The 18,134-nt window shown below is 40.7% G+C and overlaps 2 long non-coding RNA genes across 2 annotated transcripts in view; both read right to left on the bottom strand.

Annotated features, from left to right (window-relative positions):
* Positions 1-370: 370 nt before the first annotated feature.
* On the bottom strand, positions 371-3,160 carry LOC129498608 (uncharacterized). Its single transcript, XR_008662160.1, has 3 exons — positions 3,054-3,160; positions 2,113-2,204; positions 371-1,128 (listed from the first exon to the last, which is right to left on the bottom strand). It is a non-coding gene; the product is annotated as an uncharacterized LOC129498608 (long non-coding RNA).
* Positions 3,161-13,928: 10,768 nt separating this feature from the next.
* Positions 13,929-18,134, bottom strand: part of LOC129498607 (uncharacterized) — a 50,699-nt gene continuing 46,493 nt past the window's right edge. The window contains exon 7 of the long non-coding RNA XR_008662159.1: positions 13,929-14,054. This is a non-coding gene — a long non-coding RNA (uncharacterized LOC129498607). The remainder of the gene's footprint in view (positions 14,055-18,134) is intronic.

Genomic DNA, 18,134 nt, shown 5'->3' with positions numbered 1-18,134 from the left:
GGAAACTAAGAAGAAAGGGAAGAAGGCATGGAGGAAAGAAAGGCATTATTAGGCAAATGTACAGGCTCACAACTGTGGAGAATTTTACTCTACCTACTTAGAGTTTGACAGAGTGGACAATAGTTAGAAGCCCTAGAACACCAAACTATACAATCTAATAAGTAGCCTTCCACAGTTCCACGGATGCTAACAAATGACACAAGACTCTTCAGAGACAAAGTGCTTTATTACTTTTACAACAAAAGCAATAGCAGGAACATCAACATATTTGTTGTGCCAGTTCCCTGAGCTTCAGGTTCCACAGGGCGATAAGTAGAGCCAGATAGAACCTGACATGGAACAGAGGGTGCCATAGGAAAGGAACCACAAGCTTAAGGACTCTGCTACTTTTATAGCAAGCACTTTAATATGCTCGGGAGAGAGAGCAGATGTGTCATAGGACCTGTGATTCATTACCCTGCTTTCCAGGATTGCCACTTCAAGGATTCCCAGTCTAGGAAAAATGAGTAAAAAGAGCAAAAATTTAATAGAGGATAAATCTGCTTTAGTATGTAGTTTCAGGGATTAAACTAGTGAGCTACGATGTATGAGTAAGAGATAAGCTGATGATGTGCCACGGAACTTAGAAGACATACTGAGAGGTGACTGGCCAAATAGAAGAATAATAGCAGAAAGTTATCAGCTCATTCATCACATGAAATACACTGAGACAACTTGGAGTCCATAGCAACATCCCCACCCTAAAACAGCATGTGTCATGGATGGTCTCCACATACACAGGCATGTATAGGAGTCATTGGAGTGTCATGCGTTGCGACCAGAGGTATTAGACTGGAGCTACAGGGGGTGGAGGGAGTGGCTGAGTGTAGAACTGATAGGCTACTTCACTGAAAAACACTGGCGCTTAGGCTGAGTGTATGTGGTTGCCCAAAGGAAGTTTCCCATTGCAAGAGGATGGGGGAGTAGGGGTAAAGGCTTGGCATCTATATTCACAATGTAATGTCCTCTAACCAAACATCTTGGGTGGCTCATGTGGGTGTCCTGTAGGAGGTTCTCTGCTAAACCCATCCATGAACTCTCGCTGCAAGCCGTCGAGGTTGTCACGATCTGTCTCTCTTCTTTGAAAACCTTCAAAAATATTTTTAGTATATTTGCTTTAGGAAAAAGTGTGGTGCATTATGTTTGGTTTTTACATGCAGCTACTTTCTCAAGGATTTTGTTGTAGTTGGATAGCAGGGAGGTCGGAAACAGAGGGGCACTAATGACATTTAAAAAGAACATCTTTTTATCTTTTGGGGTTTTATAGCAGCTTTAGTTACTTGTTTATCTCCTGAAATTATAGCTTCTTTTTTATATAGAAATCTTAATTTCAATTCCCTGCAATATCAAAAGCAAAACAGAGGCCATACTCCTTCAGATGAGCAATAAGCAGCAGGCTAAATGAACTCTGCATACTTCCTTGGTGTTTTAGTGGTCTGTAGTTAGTTAATAAGTTGTTATTCATTTTAAGAAAAAAAAAAAGACTACAACAGAAATTCAGGTGGAATAACCAAAAAGGAAAAAAAAAATGCTACAAGTCTCTCAGATTTGTTTTCCTGCAGAGTTATTTCCAGGTCTAGGATGTTTCTGTCAGCGCATTTTTTCCTATGGAGATACATGTGTCATTCTCATAATCTTGTACATATAGGGCGACATCCTAAATGAGTTTTAAGGGTCTCCTCTAGACTGGGCCTTCTGTTCAATGCTGCCACCAGTTTATTAGAAAAGCATGAACTGAGTAGTTGTTTTAGTTTGAGTCTCAAGATAAAATAATTATGAGTCTCCAAGACATTCCACAGATATATTTTGATAAATATGTCCATATTTGTTTACAGTATGTTAGATGACTTTGTTCATATACCGAAAAAAATAAATCTGATACTAAGAATTCCAAAAAGAAGCAAAGAAGCTAAATATCAGAACCATGAAATAAGATTTCTTAACTCTTAAGTTTGCTTTTATCTTGAATCTCACTCAAAAGAGCCTTGAACATGTTAACATTGTCCCAGTCATAGATAATTCTATCTGGCATTGCTTCACTACTTATCCAAAAGCCACAAGGTCTTGAAATACCTTAATTTGCTTAAGTTTCAGAGCATCTTCTTTCAAGTCTTCCTCCAATTGAATATCTTAAAGTGGAATGTCTTGTACAATAGGATGAACACCTTCAAAAAAAACCACATTGCATAAGAAAGGAGTAAGCATTGCAAATATTTCCCATTTGTATTTTTTCGTTAAGTATTGTTAAATAACAGGTTTGGACAATAATTATAATAAACTATATTCAAGGCCATCCATACTTGTTCAAAGGCAAAAAACTTCTGTAAGAAGGGAAAAAAAAAAGATCTAATTTTCTTATCTAATTTTCTGGTTAGAGGCCAGAGTGGCAAAAATTTGCATAAGGAAATTTATGAAAGTCTTTCCCTTTTTTGCCCGGTACAGAGAGAAGTAGATGAATCTGCCTATACATAAGATAGAGAAGTTGATCTCAAGTGACCTTGGAGGACCATGTAAGACTATAGAGAAAACACATATGTATTAGAGAAGATGGCTGTGACATAATTTGTTCTTTTAATTTCATATTTGAGGAGATTGGCTCACATTTATTTTTTATTTTTTAAATTTTTATTTGTTTATGATAGTCACAGAGAGAGAGAGAGAGAGAGAGAGGCAGAGACCAGGGCAGAGGGAGAAGCAGGCTCCATGCACCGGGAGCCCGACATGGGATTCGATCCCGGGTCTCCAGGATTGCGCCCTGGGCCAAAGGCAGGCGCCAAACCACTGTGCCACCCAGGGATCCCTGGCTCACATTTATGATCAAGCTTTACCCACCAGTATCTGTCACCTTAATCTGCAAAGAAATTTGCAAGTTGCAATCATAGAAATTGCTATGTCTTGGGTCTACCTCTCTAGTTTAAGATAATTTCAAGGTCTCTCTCCCTTTCCTAAATTGTCAATATTGGAAGGGATCCAAGGTTTTGATGAGAGTAAAATTTGAAAAGAGAGATTCTTACTTGGGCCAAAGAACATTCGGTTTAAAATAGCTCATCCAACAGGTATCAGTATTGCATTTAGCACATCTGAATCTCCACAAGGTGACTCATATCCACCTGAAAGAATCAAATTGTAAGTTTTGTCGCAATATGTTAGAAATAGGCCTTTCTAAGTCTCAAAAGCTCACTTGTCTTCAGACAGAGTTAAAGAAATCTCAGCTTTAAGGGATAGCCCTGCAAATGCAGATGACATTGAATACTGTCACACAAGAGGTGACGGAGGAAGATGCAGAAGGCAAGAGAAATGAAAGATAACTAATCGTTTAATTCTCTTTACAGTTTTTCCAAGAGTGGAGCCTGCTTCCATTCCTTGTCATTTTTACCTAGAGACTCAGTACTAAACAACTAATGAAAGATCATATCAGGAATGTTTTCTCCCTAGGAGATGAACCAAAGCTGGCTATTAAGCTTTAACTATAAAAGATTCTAAAGGAAGCTAATATCAGCATCAGCACTCTGTGGTGACCAAGACAAACAAAATTATTCTAAGGGCAAAAAGAAATAGGAACCTTGCTGCATAAAGTGGGCAGTGCATCTCTGTGGCCACTGCTATAATTAGTTTACACAGGCATGCATTCTAATTGATTAGCAATATAAAGCCTAATTTAATGTCATACATATCCTAGTGCTAATCAAGCTTGCTGATACATGTCTCAAGCATTATCAGCATGAAGAGAGATATTTTGCCAAATGTACAAGGGTGAGGAAATAGGGCCGTTGTAAACTCAGGGTAAGAGAGTTGGAAAGGCATCTGCATCTGGCCTCTTGCTAGCCTCATACCTCCTTTGCCACATTTTTGCAAATGTGATGCCCCGACCCTATTCGTCCATGGTGCCTTGCACAAAGCAGGCACTCACCTTCGTGCAGTTGAATGTAATGGTGAATTGAATGGAGTCAGAACTAAAAATTAGGAATCTCTGATTTCTTAACCTACCTTTTGCCAACAGATTTGTGAGTTTCGAAAAACCCATCTAACTTCTTTACCTCTTAGTTGTCTCATCTGTGTAATAACAGGTTAGACTCTATAAGCCCTGAGGGACTCTCTTACCCTAAACTGTGATGAGCTATCCTTAGGAAAGATACCCGTTCAAGTGCACCTCTGCTGTACTTTCTCCAAGCTTCCATGCCATGTGAATTTTTCCTTCCTTCCTCTCTCTCTTCTGTGTGTTTTTTGATGGAGTTGACTCCCCTTCTTGTTCCCGGGGTTAGCATATGGTCAGCCCTGGCCAATCCAGGCTTCAAATTCCTCCAGCCATTGTCATGTGTTCCAGTCAAAGCCAATAGATACAGTGATACTTAGGACTGTTGGGACAATTCTTGGGATGATAAGAGACGGGAACTACTAGAATTAGATTATAAAGCCAACAGGCAGAAGGCTGAGCAAACAAAAAGGGAGAAACTGAGTATTGACAGCACCATTTGATCCCCTGACTCAAACTTCACCCAAAGCCAAAACAACCTGTAAACTTTTCTATTATGTCAACCCATGAGTTTCTTTTACACTTATGTCTGCTATAGGTGAATTTCTGGTCAGTAGAAATGGAAAAAGTGCTTACCAGTAATACTTATGCATGCCCTAGAGTCTTCCTAACCCTTTGTAATCCATGAATATTTGGCAATAACAGAATGGACTAAATGGACACCTGTCCCATTCATCTGTCACTACAAAAAACAAGGTCTCTATTAATGGGAAGAGAAGTCTGCCTCAAGTGTGTGTTTTACTAATGAAAGTAAGCTATCAATCCCTATCTCTAACTAAGGAAGATAAAACTCATATGATGAATCTTTCTCCAATAGGCTTGGTCTCCAACCCCCTGATAGGTTTCCAAAGACCACAAAGAACAGTTCAACAATGGCTGACTTAAGGGAAAGACTCCACTATTTATTGGGTATTTTTGGTATTCTGTGCAGTTATTGAAATACATACCTGCGTGTTATTTCATGTTTCCTTACTAATGTCCTTCTCTGTCCTCTCTTTCAGACATGTTTTAGCATATTTTTCATTTGATTCCCAGGTGTATCCTCTGCCCTTCTTCACCTTATACCATGTTCTATGTGGTTGGCATTTATGGTCTTATGATCCATGAAGTTCCTTGCTTTCTAGCTTCAGGTTGGGTTTGCCCAACGAGAACCACTGAGATATGGGCAGGTAGGATGGAGGGAAAGATACCTCTTGCCCCAACCCTCTCCCTGTCTCATTGCTTTGAGTTATACACAAAGACCACATTCTCAGAGCCCAGTTTTCACAATGCTTTCTCTAGTAAAGGGGTTCTCAGCATTAACACCACTGACATCTTGGGCCAGATATAACACTTTGTTGCCTGCATCTGTTTAACAGCATCCCTGGCCTCTATCCACTAGATGCCAATAGCATCCCCTCAGTCATGACAACCCAAAATGTTTCCAGATGTTGCCAAATGTCCCCCAGGAGAAAAAAATGCCCTCCCTTCACTCACCCCTACCATTAAGAACAACTGGAAGCTACTCTTCTCAGGTTTATTTTTATTTTTATTTTATGATAGTCACAGAGAGAGAGAGAGAGAGGCAGAGACACAGGCAGAGTGAGAAGCAGGCTCCATGCACCGGGAGCCCGATATGGGATTCGATCCCGGGTCTCCAGGATCGCACCCTGGGCCAAAGGCAGGCGCCAAACCGCTGCGCCATCCAGGGATCCCCTCTTCTCAGTTTTTATTAACAGTTCCCTCCCTTTGCCCCTTCAGGCCTAGAAGTAATAGCATACCCCTCACTGCTAACACTACAGTGGGTCTGTCTCTATTCTGGTTCCTTTGCTTTTGTAAACAGCTCTTTTACTAAAATTGTCCTCAGTTGTCTCGGTTCAGTGTGTTATGTGTTTGCTATCGGGACACTAATGGATATTCTTCCCCGATCCTACCAAACTATTTACTGTCCACCTCTTAAAACCTGCTTACTTTCTTTGCATCTTGTACAAGTTCTGCTTAGAAGAGAAATAGAGGCGGCATTGATTGCAAGCTTACCACATGTCAAATATGGTGAATGTGGCTTACATAATTGTGGTAAATATTAATGATTGGCTGTCTCATCACCATCCATTTTCTCTTTTCTAAAAGCACTTTAATTTGGGTTCAAGTATCCACCCCTCCTAGACATAACCCTTGTGCTTCAGGCAGAGCTGACCCTACTGCTAGCTTCAGATTGTTTGAGGGTTGTTAGGACTCACCATTCTAAGAATAATCCATTAAGCCTTCAGTGATAAGCATTAATTAAGACTTTGGCTCACAAATAAGCATGTGCCACAATTTGGCCAAATGAGACCTGAAGAGCAATTTGATGGCAGTTCTGGGAGCAATATTTCCTCACACCAGAGAGTTGCCTATAATGGCCTCTTTTTCTCTGAATTTTCCTTATGCATTATAAGGTCTAGAACTCTTGCAACCATCTCAATAGTGGTATGAGGAAGAAGTCATCACGGGCAGGAAGGTAAAATTAGAGAATTACAAAGAAACGAGGCCATCGATTCAATCCTACCTGACCGTTGCCAATCTTCTGGACTTTCTCAATTATGTTATCCAGTATATTTGTTCATTTTGAAGGGACTTTGGGTTAGGATTTCTGATGCTTGTAGCTAAAATCTTCCTATCACTCTAAGAGTGAGATGTGTGTCTGATGCTGACAAGCATTCTCAGCTGAGAGATGTTAAGCAACCTGTTTAAAGAGACCAAACTAGGAAGTGTTCGAGCTGGACTAGATCTGCTGGATCACATGGTCTTTCTATTCCATGCCTCTCTATTTGACCCAGCCATTTTAAATTATTCAGCTTCCAGTGCTCACACAGAAAAGACACAATTAGGTAAGTTTTGATGAGGGGGAGGGGGAGCAGTTATATAATCCAGGAGTCTGCAGTAGTTTCCATGAGTTTAAAGGACAACTAAACTAAATATAGAGTTGCCCTCCCCTGGTGACTTGGCCCTTTGAGGCACTTGCTGATTCTGCAGGGCTCTCTGTGTCTTATCTACCATCTCCACCTCATTGCCTTAGAACAGGCCAATGGCTCTCAACCTTGTGCTTCCCTGTGGGGGCCAAGAGAACATCTACATTTTTTCCGTGTCACATGGAACTTTGCATAATTATGTCTTGCTTCCACTTTTATTCTATCCCTATATTTCAGTGGGAGGCCAGTGTACAGATCTGCTTTTAGATTTCCTCTCAAAATGACTACCACTCTCCCAGATGCCCTCTTGGGTTTCCAACACAGAGAAAGGAAGGTATGTAATCATGTCTGACCAGTTGCCTTGCCTCATTTCTTAGCCTTTCCTCCTCACTCCCACATGGAGTGGAAGGGCAGGATTTACACTTCCTTTTGTTTGTGTATTCACATCTCTGACTTTGACCTCTTCCTGGGACCCTAGAGTGGATTGGGTATGGAGAGAAAAGCTACTTTTTTGAGCATATTTCTCATGAAGCATTACAGAAATAATTCTCCCATCCCATTACAAATGTCAGCACATTGACCATATGGAATTGTTTTGAGAATAAAATGAGATTGGATAAAAGCTGTTGATAAAATGGAAATTACAAGAAAAAGTAAGATGTCATAGTATTATTATTAAGTCACAAAGGAAACAATCCATGTAGCCCCATATTCCAATTGCAATATACATCTGTACTGAAAACAACTTATGGAATTAAAAGATGCCAACTGTGTACTACTACAGTATGGAGCAAGAAACCAATCAATAAATTATATTAGTAGGTTCTTAGTAAATCTTTGACTCATGAAGTAGCATTTTAGAGTGAGACAATCTTACAGATTTTTAGTCAATGGTTCTCTGCCTTTGCTGTACAACAGAATCATCTGGGGAGGACAGAACTAATGCAGATGCCCTGGGCCGATGTTCAAATCCACTACATTAGATTAAATGTTCCTTCTTGAGAAGAATGACATTACATGAAAAAAAATGAAAGAAGCTAAAAATTGTTAATATAAAATTTTTGGTATTAAAAGTTAGAGCCCTTCTGGAAAATCAGGACTTCCACATGGATAGGTTAACTAATGTAAAAACCTGAGATCACTTGCCCAGCTGGCAATCTTATTTCAGGGCCAGGGAAATCAGAAGTGATTCTATTTAGACCATTTCATTTTTTGATGTGAAACACGAAGACTTTGCCAGATTTGTCCAAAGTTGTCCTCCAGAGACCACATTTTAAGTGCCCTGAACTCCAGGAGAATTCTCAAAGACAGCAATCGTGTCTCTCCCAAATTCCCTGCCCCGTGACTCTGGCATTTCAGTATCAGTATACACTTCTCTGCCCTTCACTCAAATGAAAGCACGACTTCAGAGAAATGTGAAGTAGTTCCAGTTTCTCCTCACACTTCAATTGGCCTAAAACACCAGCTGATCAGAAACACAGATGCCTAAGATAGAAATAGTCCTGTCTTCCTGGCTCCCAGGGCCAGAAGACAAATGGGTGGGGGCCAGAGCCGCGAGGGAGGTGCTGCTGGAGCCAGCCTCCTAGCAGCAAAGTGAATCACCGCTGCCATTCAAAACGTGTCCAAAAGAAACCAGGGTTTAGGGGGAGAGGAAGCAGGTTTTTTTATTCCGCGACTCTGTAGAGATGGTGGTGACAGCAGCTGTGCTTCCTCCCTTAGAAAGTCATTTTAGCGTTAGATTTTCCCTAAGGAGGAAGCAGATGGAGAGAAGCTTGACTTACACATATGTGACTGCTGCTGGCTTTCCTACTGCTGCTACTGACCCTGGATTATACGGAGAAACAGGGCTTTGGAAGGGGGGGGGGGCAGGGATCATTATTTAAGGGGCTCTTTTTGGACCTGCACATCTAAAAGCCCCAAGAGTGCATCAGTACTAAGGGGTTAACTGTGGGCTCTTTGAAATTCTAAAGCTGTGGCAATAGGCTATCATTTTATGTAAGATGATGATGTCTCCTGATTCCCTAGTAAACAAGAACAGCACAGACAGCTGTGACAGGCGAGATGACCATGAGGGTGAACAGCACAGAGTTCCTGGCCACAGAGTGGTTGTAGTCAAGCCCTCTAGCAGCACGATAAATTAAATCATAGGCTATGTTCCAGCATAGTAACCAACATATTTCCTTTTTGCAGACACAGTACTTCTCACCCTCATGTCATCCTACAGAGAAGCACTGGGCGTATTACTTAGGAAAGCGACATAATTGGGTGAAAAAAGCAAAGAAGAAAAAAGTCTTTCTTCTTCCTGACTTTGCTTCCAAAGATTTAAGCCTAGAGGACACAGTGAACTCCTATAATGGATAAAACATTTGCTTCCTTTCTGAAGATGCAGAGACAGATTCTCTTTTTCTGAAGCAGGGAGGAGAGATGAAAGGGGAAAGGATGAGAGCAGAGAGTTTAATGAGAAAAAGAAGAGAACACCAACTCCATGAAAGCCATGTAAACTGAAAAGTATTCTCAGCGAAAGACAACCATGACATTGTTCAGGCATCCAAGAGATGAATGGGGGCTGACTTTACATCCTCAAACTACCAGGCCTGCAAAACACTGCATGCTCCCGAGATCACACTAGTAGTTCCCGCCACTGGCACCTGCATCTGTGAAGGGCCTCCCTTCACAGGCAACTAGCACTTTGTCAAGTGGATACCCAGCATTTGACATCTGTCCCAACCCAGAGACTTTGCTTTCACCCTTTGATGTGCCTCACATAGACACCCCTTTGCTACATCCCGAAGAATGAGATGGGCACTGGTACCTAGCAGGGTGATAATGGGCCATAAAAAGTCTTCACATCTGTTGTTTAGCAATCCTTAGGAGGACAAAACAAAGCTTGGTCAAAATTCTCCCTGAGCAAGGAGACTAGTAAATATATCCCATAGAAATGTTAGAGAAGAATGATATAAACACAAGTAGAGTAGAATGGGAATGCGGGGGCAGGGGGGATGTCATCCATGTTCCTGGGACAAGAAAAGTAACTGCTTCTTTGAGGAAATGACACTGAACTCTAGTGTAGGATGACAGGAGGCTTCCACATGGGGAGTGCAGCAAGGAAACCATGGTATCAAACTGTGGAAGGAGCCACGATGTCCTTCGACAGATGAATGGATAAAGAAGATGTGGTATATTACTCAGCCATCAGAAAGGATGCATACCTATCATTTACATCAATGTGGATGGAACTGGAGGGTATTGCTGAGTAAAATAGGTCAACTGGAGAAAGACAATTATCATATGGTTTCACTCATATGTGGAATATAAGAAATAGAGAAAGGGACCTTGAGGGAAGGGGGGAAACTGAGTGGGGAAAAATTAGAGAGGAAGACAAACTATGACTGTGGGAAACAAACAAAGGGTTGCAAAAGGGGAGGTGGGTGGGGATAAAGGGTGACTGGGTGACCACCATTAAGGAGGGCACATGATAAGATGAGCATTGGGTGTTATATTAGATGTTGGCAAATTGAATATAGATAATTTTTTTTAAAAAAAGGCATGGCATCCAGAGAAGTAGAAGAACCAAAGAGTTGTATGACATAAAAGTCAGAGGGAATATAGAAGGAGTAGTCACATCAAAAGAAATCAGAGAATTTTTTTTAAATTTTTATTTATTTATTATAGTCACAGAGAGAGAGAGAGAGAGAGAGACAGAGAGACAGACAGACACACAGGCAGAGGAGAAGCAGGCTCCATGCACGGGGAGCCTGACGTGGGATTCAATCCCGGGTCTCCAGGATTGTGCCCTGGGCCAAAGGCAGGCGCCAAACCGCTGCACCACCCAGGGATCCCCAAAAGAAATCAGAAATTCTCTCTAGGAATTTGATGGATAGTAAAAAGTGATTTTTAGATTTTGCCATTGAATTTAGCCATAGAAGAACATAGGTCCGAGTACTGCCAGTGGACAGTAATACTGGAAGATGGATTGTGCCATACTGAAGAGTGAACTAGAGGAGAGGGAGTGAGAGAAAGTGAGCCATCCACATGGAGAGCTATGGTTCTTAAAGTGTAGACCAGCAACATTAGCATCACCTGGGAATTTGTTAGAAATGCAAATTCTCACCATACACACGTATATCCCCCAGCCATCAGTCTGGGTTTTCATGAGCCCTCCAAATGACTCTGATGCTTGCTAGAGTTTGAGAACTATTGGTTCTTGTGATGAACTTGAAGTATTTATTTAATTTTAATGAGGAGGAATTTATATTGCATTTACTTAAGAATATGGGGAGTGATTACATTAAAAGTATCTTGGTAACCAGTGAAATATCTACTAATGATTTCTGATAATGGTTAAGGAAACTTATGCAATAAGCAAAATTAATAATAGGTATATCAACCCAGAAAATTCCTAAAAACAGGTGACTGAGGAGTTGAGAAGCCCATCCCAAATCCAGGCAAGGTGACTCAGGGGAATTTCAAGATTGCAGACTTATAATTTGTTTGGTTCAGCTTACTCAATTTTGCCTTTTCTAGAAACAAAATGTGACTGTATATGCCAAGACTTCTAGGCAGAGTGAAGGGGCAGGGAGAGTGTGGGAAGCTGGGAATACTGGCAGGAAGGTGAAGGGGAGGCAGCAGTCAGGAATGGGGAGGGAGAAAAGTGGTGATGAAGCCAAACTAGCAAGGGCTGAAACAAAGACAGAGCAGCTGAAAACTCTAATTGGTGTCAGGAGGAGTCCCACGTTGTGATCTCAGGCCAGGTTACAAGTGTAAGGAACCTGAGCCAACTGAAATCTCTTCTGGGCAACGGGGCTAGCTGTAGCATCACATTTTCGGTGCCCAAGACCCTAGGGTTACCTGCCCAAATGGCTCCAACTTCAAGAATCTATATGGTTCTCCCTGGGGTCTCACCCCCTTAGGACAGGCAGAGGAATGGCCAATGAGTGAGTGACTGTTGGTGGGATGGACTGAACGCTGTGTCAGCAGAAGTCTTTCCCAACATGGATGTGAGACCCTTAACAAGTAAGGGAAAGAATCAGGGATGAAGACCATAGGATAGAGGCTGAGAGCCATGAAGCTGATTCCTTCCCACAAGGAAAGTGAAAAATTCTAATCCTGTACTGGTCCTCTAGGTCATAATGAAGGTATATCTGTCAAAGTAGGAAGAGAGGACATGTTTTAATTAATGATATGTTAATTAGTCATTTATAAACACTTAGATGGACTGTGGGCCTTGGTTTGTACTCTTGCCCTAGGCTCCATACAAGTTAGAGGTGAGCCTGCTAATACTAGGAATGGTTTAGTCATAAGTATTCTGGTCATGATAATAAATATTGTCTAAGTTTGTATAGTGGCCTTCTTATTTATAAATAAATTTGTGGTGGGTTTCCTGATTATAAACCTCATCATGCAATCTCATGAGCTCCCTAGTCCTGTGTCCTTGAGAACTAGATCCAAACCATAGGGACCATATGAAGACAATGGCACCCACCCGATTTGCCTCAGTGCTATATGGCATCTTGGACAATATTGATCTTGTCTCTAAGGAGGGTGAGAAAGAATAGCAGAAAAGAAGGATAAGCTAAAGGAGAGCTGAAGCCATACATAAAGAACTCTTCTTTCTAATACATAAAAAGGAAAAATGTCAGCTATTACTCAGTCTCATTTCAAAGGTTTAGTATTAATGGCAAAAAAGCAAAAGTTCTGATGCATCAATTTGGAAAAAGCTGTTATCAAGTACTAAGTGTCCCTTAAGTGAAATTATGGAAAATTGGAATAGAAATTCAATATATTGCGCAAATAGAAAATTATGTAGGAGGCATAAAAGAAACGTGTTGGAATCTACCTAGGCTCTAAAAATTAAGAATATCCTACTGAAACCATTTCTTTACTACTTACCAGAGACCACTCAAAGTGACTACAGCTGACAATCTATGTGGGAACCGTGGTGTCTTTAAGGCCAACTGCATATGAAATTGCCCCAGGGCCTGAGACTGGTGGTAATGCAGATCGTGACAACTCTCCTAATCAGAGGCAGATAATCTGCCCTATTCTCCTCTGGGGACTCTCCAAGCTGGGATTGTTTTTAATGGGAATTGTTTATTATAAAGGTAGACAATTTTAATACTTTTCAAAGCTGAAAGGAAGCAATCTGAAGTTGTAACATGTCAGAATAATATGTTGGTCTCTGGCACACACACAGCTTGAAAACACAATTTTTCCACTTGAGCTAAAAATCACAAGGAATATTTTAGACCATGGCTCAGTTTTTTATGGATAAATATTCAAGCATGAGTAGCCACAGACTGAAGGAATACCATCCATACTTGTCAACTCTAATTTTTAGAGAGATCCCAAATATCATCTACTCCACCCTGTGCCAGTTTCATCCGAGAGAGTAAGTAGAAGGTAGGGAAGAAGAGACGTAACAAATAGAAGAGGGGGCGGGTGGGAAGTACAGACAATATGGTGACACTAATAATATCTCCCACTTGGCTATAACACTTCCCTATTTAAAGGATTTTTACATAATTCTGTTATTTGCTTGTTACAGGCAGCCCACGAGGTTGGTGTTACTTCATTGATTTTGCTGGTGGAAAAAATCTGGGCCCAGGGACACATCACTTGTCCAAGATCAGCCAGAACAGCTGTATGAAGATTAGGCCAGAATCAATGAAATAATTCCCATCCTACAGCCATAACATTAATGATGATGATATTTAACATACTTTGATAGACTGCTAGATATTGGGCATTATAACACTGAATCTTCCAAACCAGTGGATAGGAATTGTCATTGGCTCAGCTTCACAGATGCAGGGATGAAGGCGTAGCAACTTGGCTATGCCACCCAGGTAGCAAAGAGTCAAGGAGCCAGAATTGGGGGCTGGAACTTGCCTTTGCTCTTCATCCTCACAGTCCCATATGCAGTGTAGACAGGTAAAATTCCTCTGCCCGTCTTGATTTTTCAAACATTATGGAGGAACAAAATGGTTACATTTTTCTATTCCTTCACTTCAGTATTCTTTCCTGCTTCGTTCTACACAAGTCAACTTCAAATCCTTAAAAAAAAAAAAAAAGTTTCTTGATGTACTTGGGCCAAGCACCAACCTCTTTATGTCTCCAACTAAGATTTCCAACCATGCTTCCATTGGCCTACGTTTCCATCCAATATATTTTCTCTATATTAAGCAATTAAATGCGGGATCTTTCAAAAAATGCAGTCTTCTATTCCACTCTAGACACACTCTGAGTGTGGGATCAAGTCTATCAGTTACCTACCAGTATCCAGCCTCTCCTTTTTCTAAAAAAAAAAAAAAAAAAAAATAGAACATTGGTTTTGTGCCCCACTCAAATACTCTATTTGCAAGCATTCTCAGAGTAGGGGTGGTCATCAGGCCGAGATCTGACTAACAAGATGTATGTGAGGTGACTGGGACTAATTGGGAGAGTTTTGCTTTCCTGATAAGGAGAAACACTACTCTTTCTCCTTGTGGATTTCTTTTTCTTCCACCCGCAATTCTCAGGGAAGGCCAGAGATCAAACATGTGGGATTCATGAGGTGACCATGTGGGTAAGTCAAGGGCCAAAATGGAGGAGCAGACTGGGAAAGCACCTAGACTTTGATGTCACCAAGAGCCGCTGCAATGGTCCTGGATGACTGAACCCCAGTCTGTTCTCTGTGAAAGAAAAAGAGAGCCTTATTTGGATAATTGACTATGATTTGTTTTATGTGGGTGAAAACAATCTTATCTGACACGGTGCGCTAATGCCGACATAATAGTGTAACCACACTGGTACTAAAACAAGAAAAGCAAATCTCATAGCAACAAAATCAACAGCAATTATATCAGAAGAGTACACACTGTGGTTTCAAAGGTGTGAGTTTATGCTCCAAAAATGAGAAATCAAAGCTGGTTCCTATGGGCTTGCGGGGGGAAAAAAAAAGAGACATTTATTGACAAGAGATACAATCAATAGAGAAAACAAAGAGACGTTAAATGAAAACACAAGTGTAAAAAGTGATGTACAATGTACAACAAACATGTTTATTTTACTCATGTGAAGTTTTTCTACACGTTTAACCCTACATACCACTAAAGCAAAAATCAATAGACTAAATTATCTGGCCAGAATTCTGTAAAGGCAAAATTATGAATTTCAGAAATGCTTTCACTGGTGTTCCTAATTTCTTGCTACTTCTCTACCAATTTCTAATAGTCTCAGCCCCAAACCTCATGACTTTTTTTTTTTTTTTTTTTTTTTTTAGGATTTCTGTATTTATTTGAGAGAGAGTCATATGCACAAGGCGGGTGGGGCACAGATGGAGAGACTCTCAAGCAGAAGCTCCATGAGCCTGGAGCCTGTCACGGGGCTCGATCCCATGAGCCATGAGATGGTAACCTGAGCCAAAATCGCAAGCTGGAGGCTTACCCGACTGAGCCACCCAGGCACCCATCATGACTTCTAACTTAGTGCCTTTTATGTTTGCCCTGTCAGGCAAGGACAGCACTCAAAACTCATCTTTCAGAGCTGCCCCATTTTTCAAAACCCCAGGACCCTGCACTTTGCTAGAAAGGGCATGGATGTGCCAAAGTACCCTAATGGGTTAATTGGAAAATATGCCCTTCTCCCTACTTACATAAAGTATCCATGAACACTTAACAGCTGCTTCTGGTGGGTCATCAGGACACAGCTAATCACAGGGGTTTCCCACACCCTGACACCCCCATGAGCCTTCCAGCTCCCCTTATATGACCCTCTGTAGGGATCTGCTTATTCCTATTTGCAGGGCCAGCCCTGTCGCCAGAGGAACAGGCCATCACACAGATGATAGCTTGGCAAAACAGCAGTCAACACTGACCCCTGTGCCACAGACAGACTCCTTCGGCGTACCCCAAAGGTGCCCTTTCCTGACCCTTCCCTAGTGAGCTCTGCATGGTTCTCCGGTGGGCACTGTGTGACTCTAACACTACCTTGCTTTGTATTTTTAGCACCTGGTCTCAAGCCTGGAAACTCAGCGGCTTCTATCATTCAACGCACCATTTTCCTTCACTAACTTTTGCATCGTGTTATTACACTTGTTTGCGGAGTCCCTTAGGATATCTGGATTAAAATGGCTATGAGAGAAACTTTCATTTCTATTTAATTGAGAGTTACTGGTCAGACAAGTGTTCTATGTAATTGTTCACATGGGATGCTGAAACAATCTGTACTGTGTTTTCCCAAACCTAAGCAGATCTGTATGATTTTCTTTGACTTTGATATGCCTGTCTTTTCCAAACCAGCTCTGAACTAAGTGACCTCACCAGTCCAGTTAGAAGCTCTAACTGGGAAGAGAGTGTTTGCTCTAGAGGTCTTTGTGTGACTTCAGGCTTTTGCAGTTGATTAGTAGTCGAGAAATTTGAGCACTCTTTTAAAGTCTCTAAAGGATGGATGCTTTTTTAAAATCGAATAATTCTAATTCCATATGGTTCTTAATGACTTTTTACAACAGCAGCTATTTTATCCATTGTTCCCACTTGCTCCTCACTTTAGAGAATGGAATTCAGCATTTGCTCAAACGAAGTAGCCGACGAACAATTACACGTAATGTGTATTTTGTCTTTTTCTGTCTCATAGCATACTGCAGTTATGGATTCAGAAGGAATCTCTTTGCAAATGTGGACAGCAGACTGCACTCTGTCTTTTCATGCTGTCATATTCCTTTGTTGATATCTCTGTTTTAAGATGAGTTTGCCCCATGCATCACCAATTGTCTTTTGTTTTCACGCTGCAGGGAAGACTGGGCTAATCCATATGTCACTATGAAGCTTCAGGCCTCTCTGTTTGACAGGTAGCGAGCCTGACAGCAATCTATTGAAAATGCATTTTAGACAGCAATCTATTGAAAATGCATTTTAGACTATCATTTTTCCAGTCTAATTTACTCTTAATAAAATGACTTTGAAGACAAGGGGTCCACTCTGTGTTGGTTTGCTTCTTGCAGATAATTGCATTTTGAGAAAGACACATTGACAGTTTTCACAAATACAAAAATGATGAAATTCCCTTGGGAATAAAATAAGCTAGCTTCACAATAAATAGCATCTTTTAGCCTAAGTGATCCCAAAGCACTTTGGGACCTGTGGACATTCAGATGACTCCTCGGGGTAGGGAAACAGTCAAACACTCATCCAAGATCTAGAGTGAGACACGTGTTTTTCTGTGCAGTGGGAAAAACATAGCACCCACTCCCGTGCACCCACAGCTTTGTCAAACAACGGATATTTATGTACTTTGTGTATATGTATGTGCGTGTTACAATCGGTGGCAAAATTTTACAAAAGAGTACACATATAAAATATTATAAAAGTACCTACGTAAAACTAATAACATTAAATCTAGTTTTAGCATGACTTCCTTTTTAAAATTCACTTCATGATGTTCACTTATTCATTTCTCCCCCTTCTAAGGAAGAATAAAAATAATAAAAAATTAATACCTATTGCCCCTTTATCCATTTTCAGTCACCCTAGCAAAATCCTTCCTTACTTAGTAGCCCCATCTCCAAATCTGAAAAAAAAAAAAAAAAAAACTGCTTATAGCTACTTCCTCACATGAAACTTTGTCAAATGGATACTTGATCGCCCAATAAAAAACTTTCATTTATAAAGCATGGGGGTGTTTTCTAAGCCATTGAAATAATAATAATAAAAATAATAAATAATAATAATAAAATAATAAAAAACCCCTCAAAGTTTCTTAAACCGCACATATCATCAGCAACAGAATTGTTAATGATGTTGCTTTAAGAAACAACTATCCTGCACTCAGAACATGATACGAGACGGTATATTCTAACTTTATTGTCTTAATAATTTAGACGGCTACCCATACTATTTTTGCTACATCAATGATAACTAAATTTTTGAAACTGAAGAAAAATGACACTAACATTTTAAAATAGGAGAAAATGGTTTTACTCTTCTGCTTAGGATGCCACCGGATGCATAGATTGGTTTTCACTTTTCTCGATTGTTATTTTGATAGGAGGGAGCTATTGCGTTTCTATTCTTCGAGATGCTTGGTTCTGTAACAAGTGGAGCTCTAGCGCTCATGAAAGAACAGGGAAGCAAGCCCTGAGCGCAAATGACAGGGTC

Source organism: Nyctereutes procyonoides, unplaced genomic scaffold (genome assembly GCF_905146905.1).
Source record: "Nyctereutes procyonoides isolate TBG_1078 unplaced genomic scaffold, NYPRO_anot_genome, whole genome shotgun sequence".
NCBI lineage: Eukaryota > Metazoa > Chordata > Mammalia > Carnivora > Canidae > Nyctereutes > Nyctereutes procyonoides.
The sequence above is the reverse complement of the archived record's forward strand: the minus strand, read 5'-3'. Positions and strand labels throughout refer to the sequence as shown.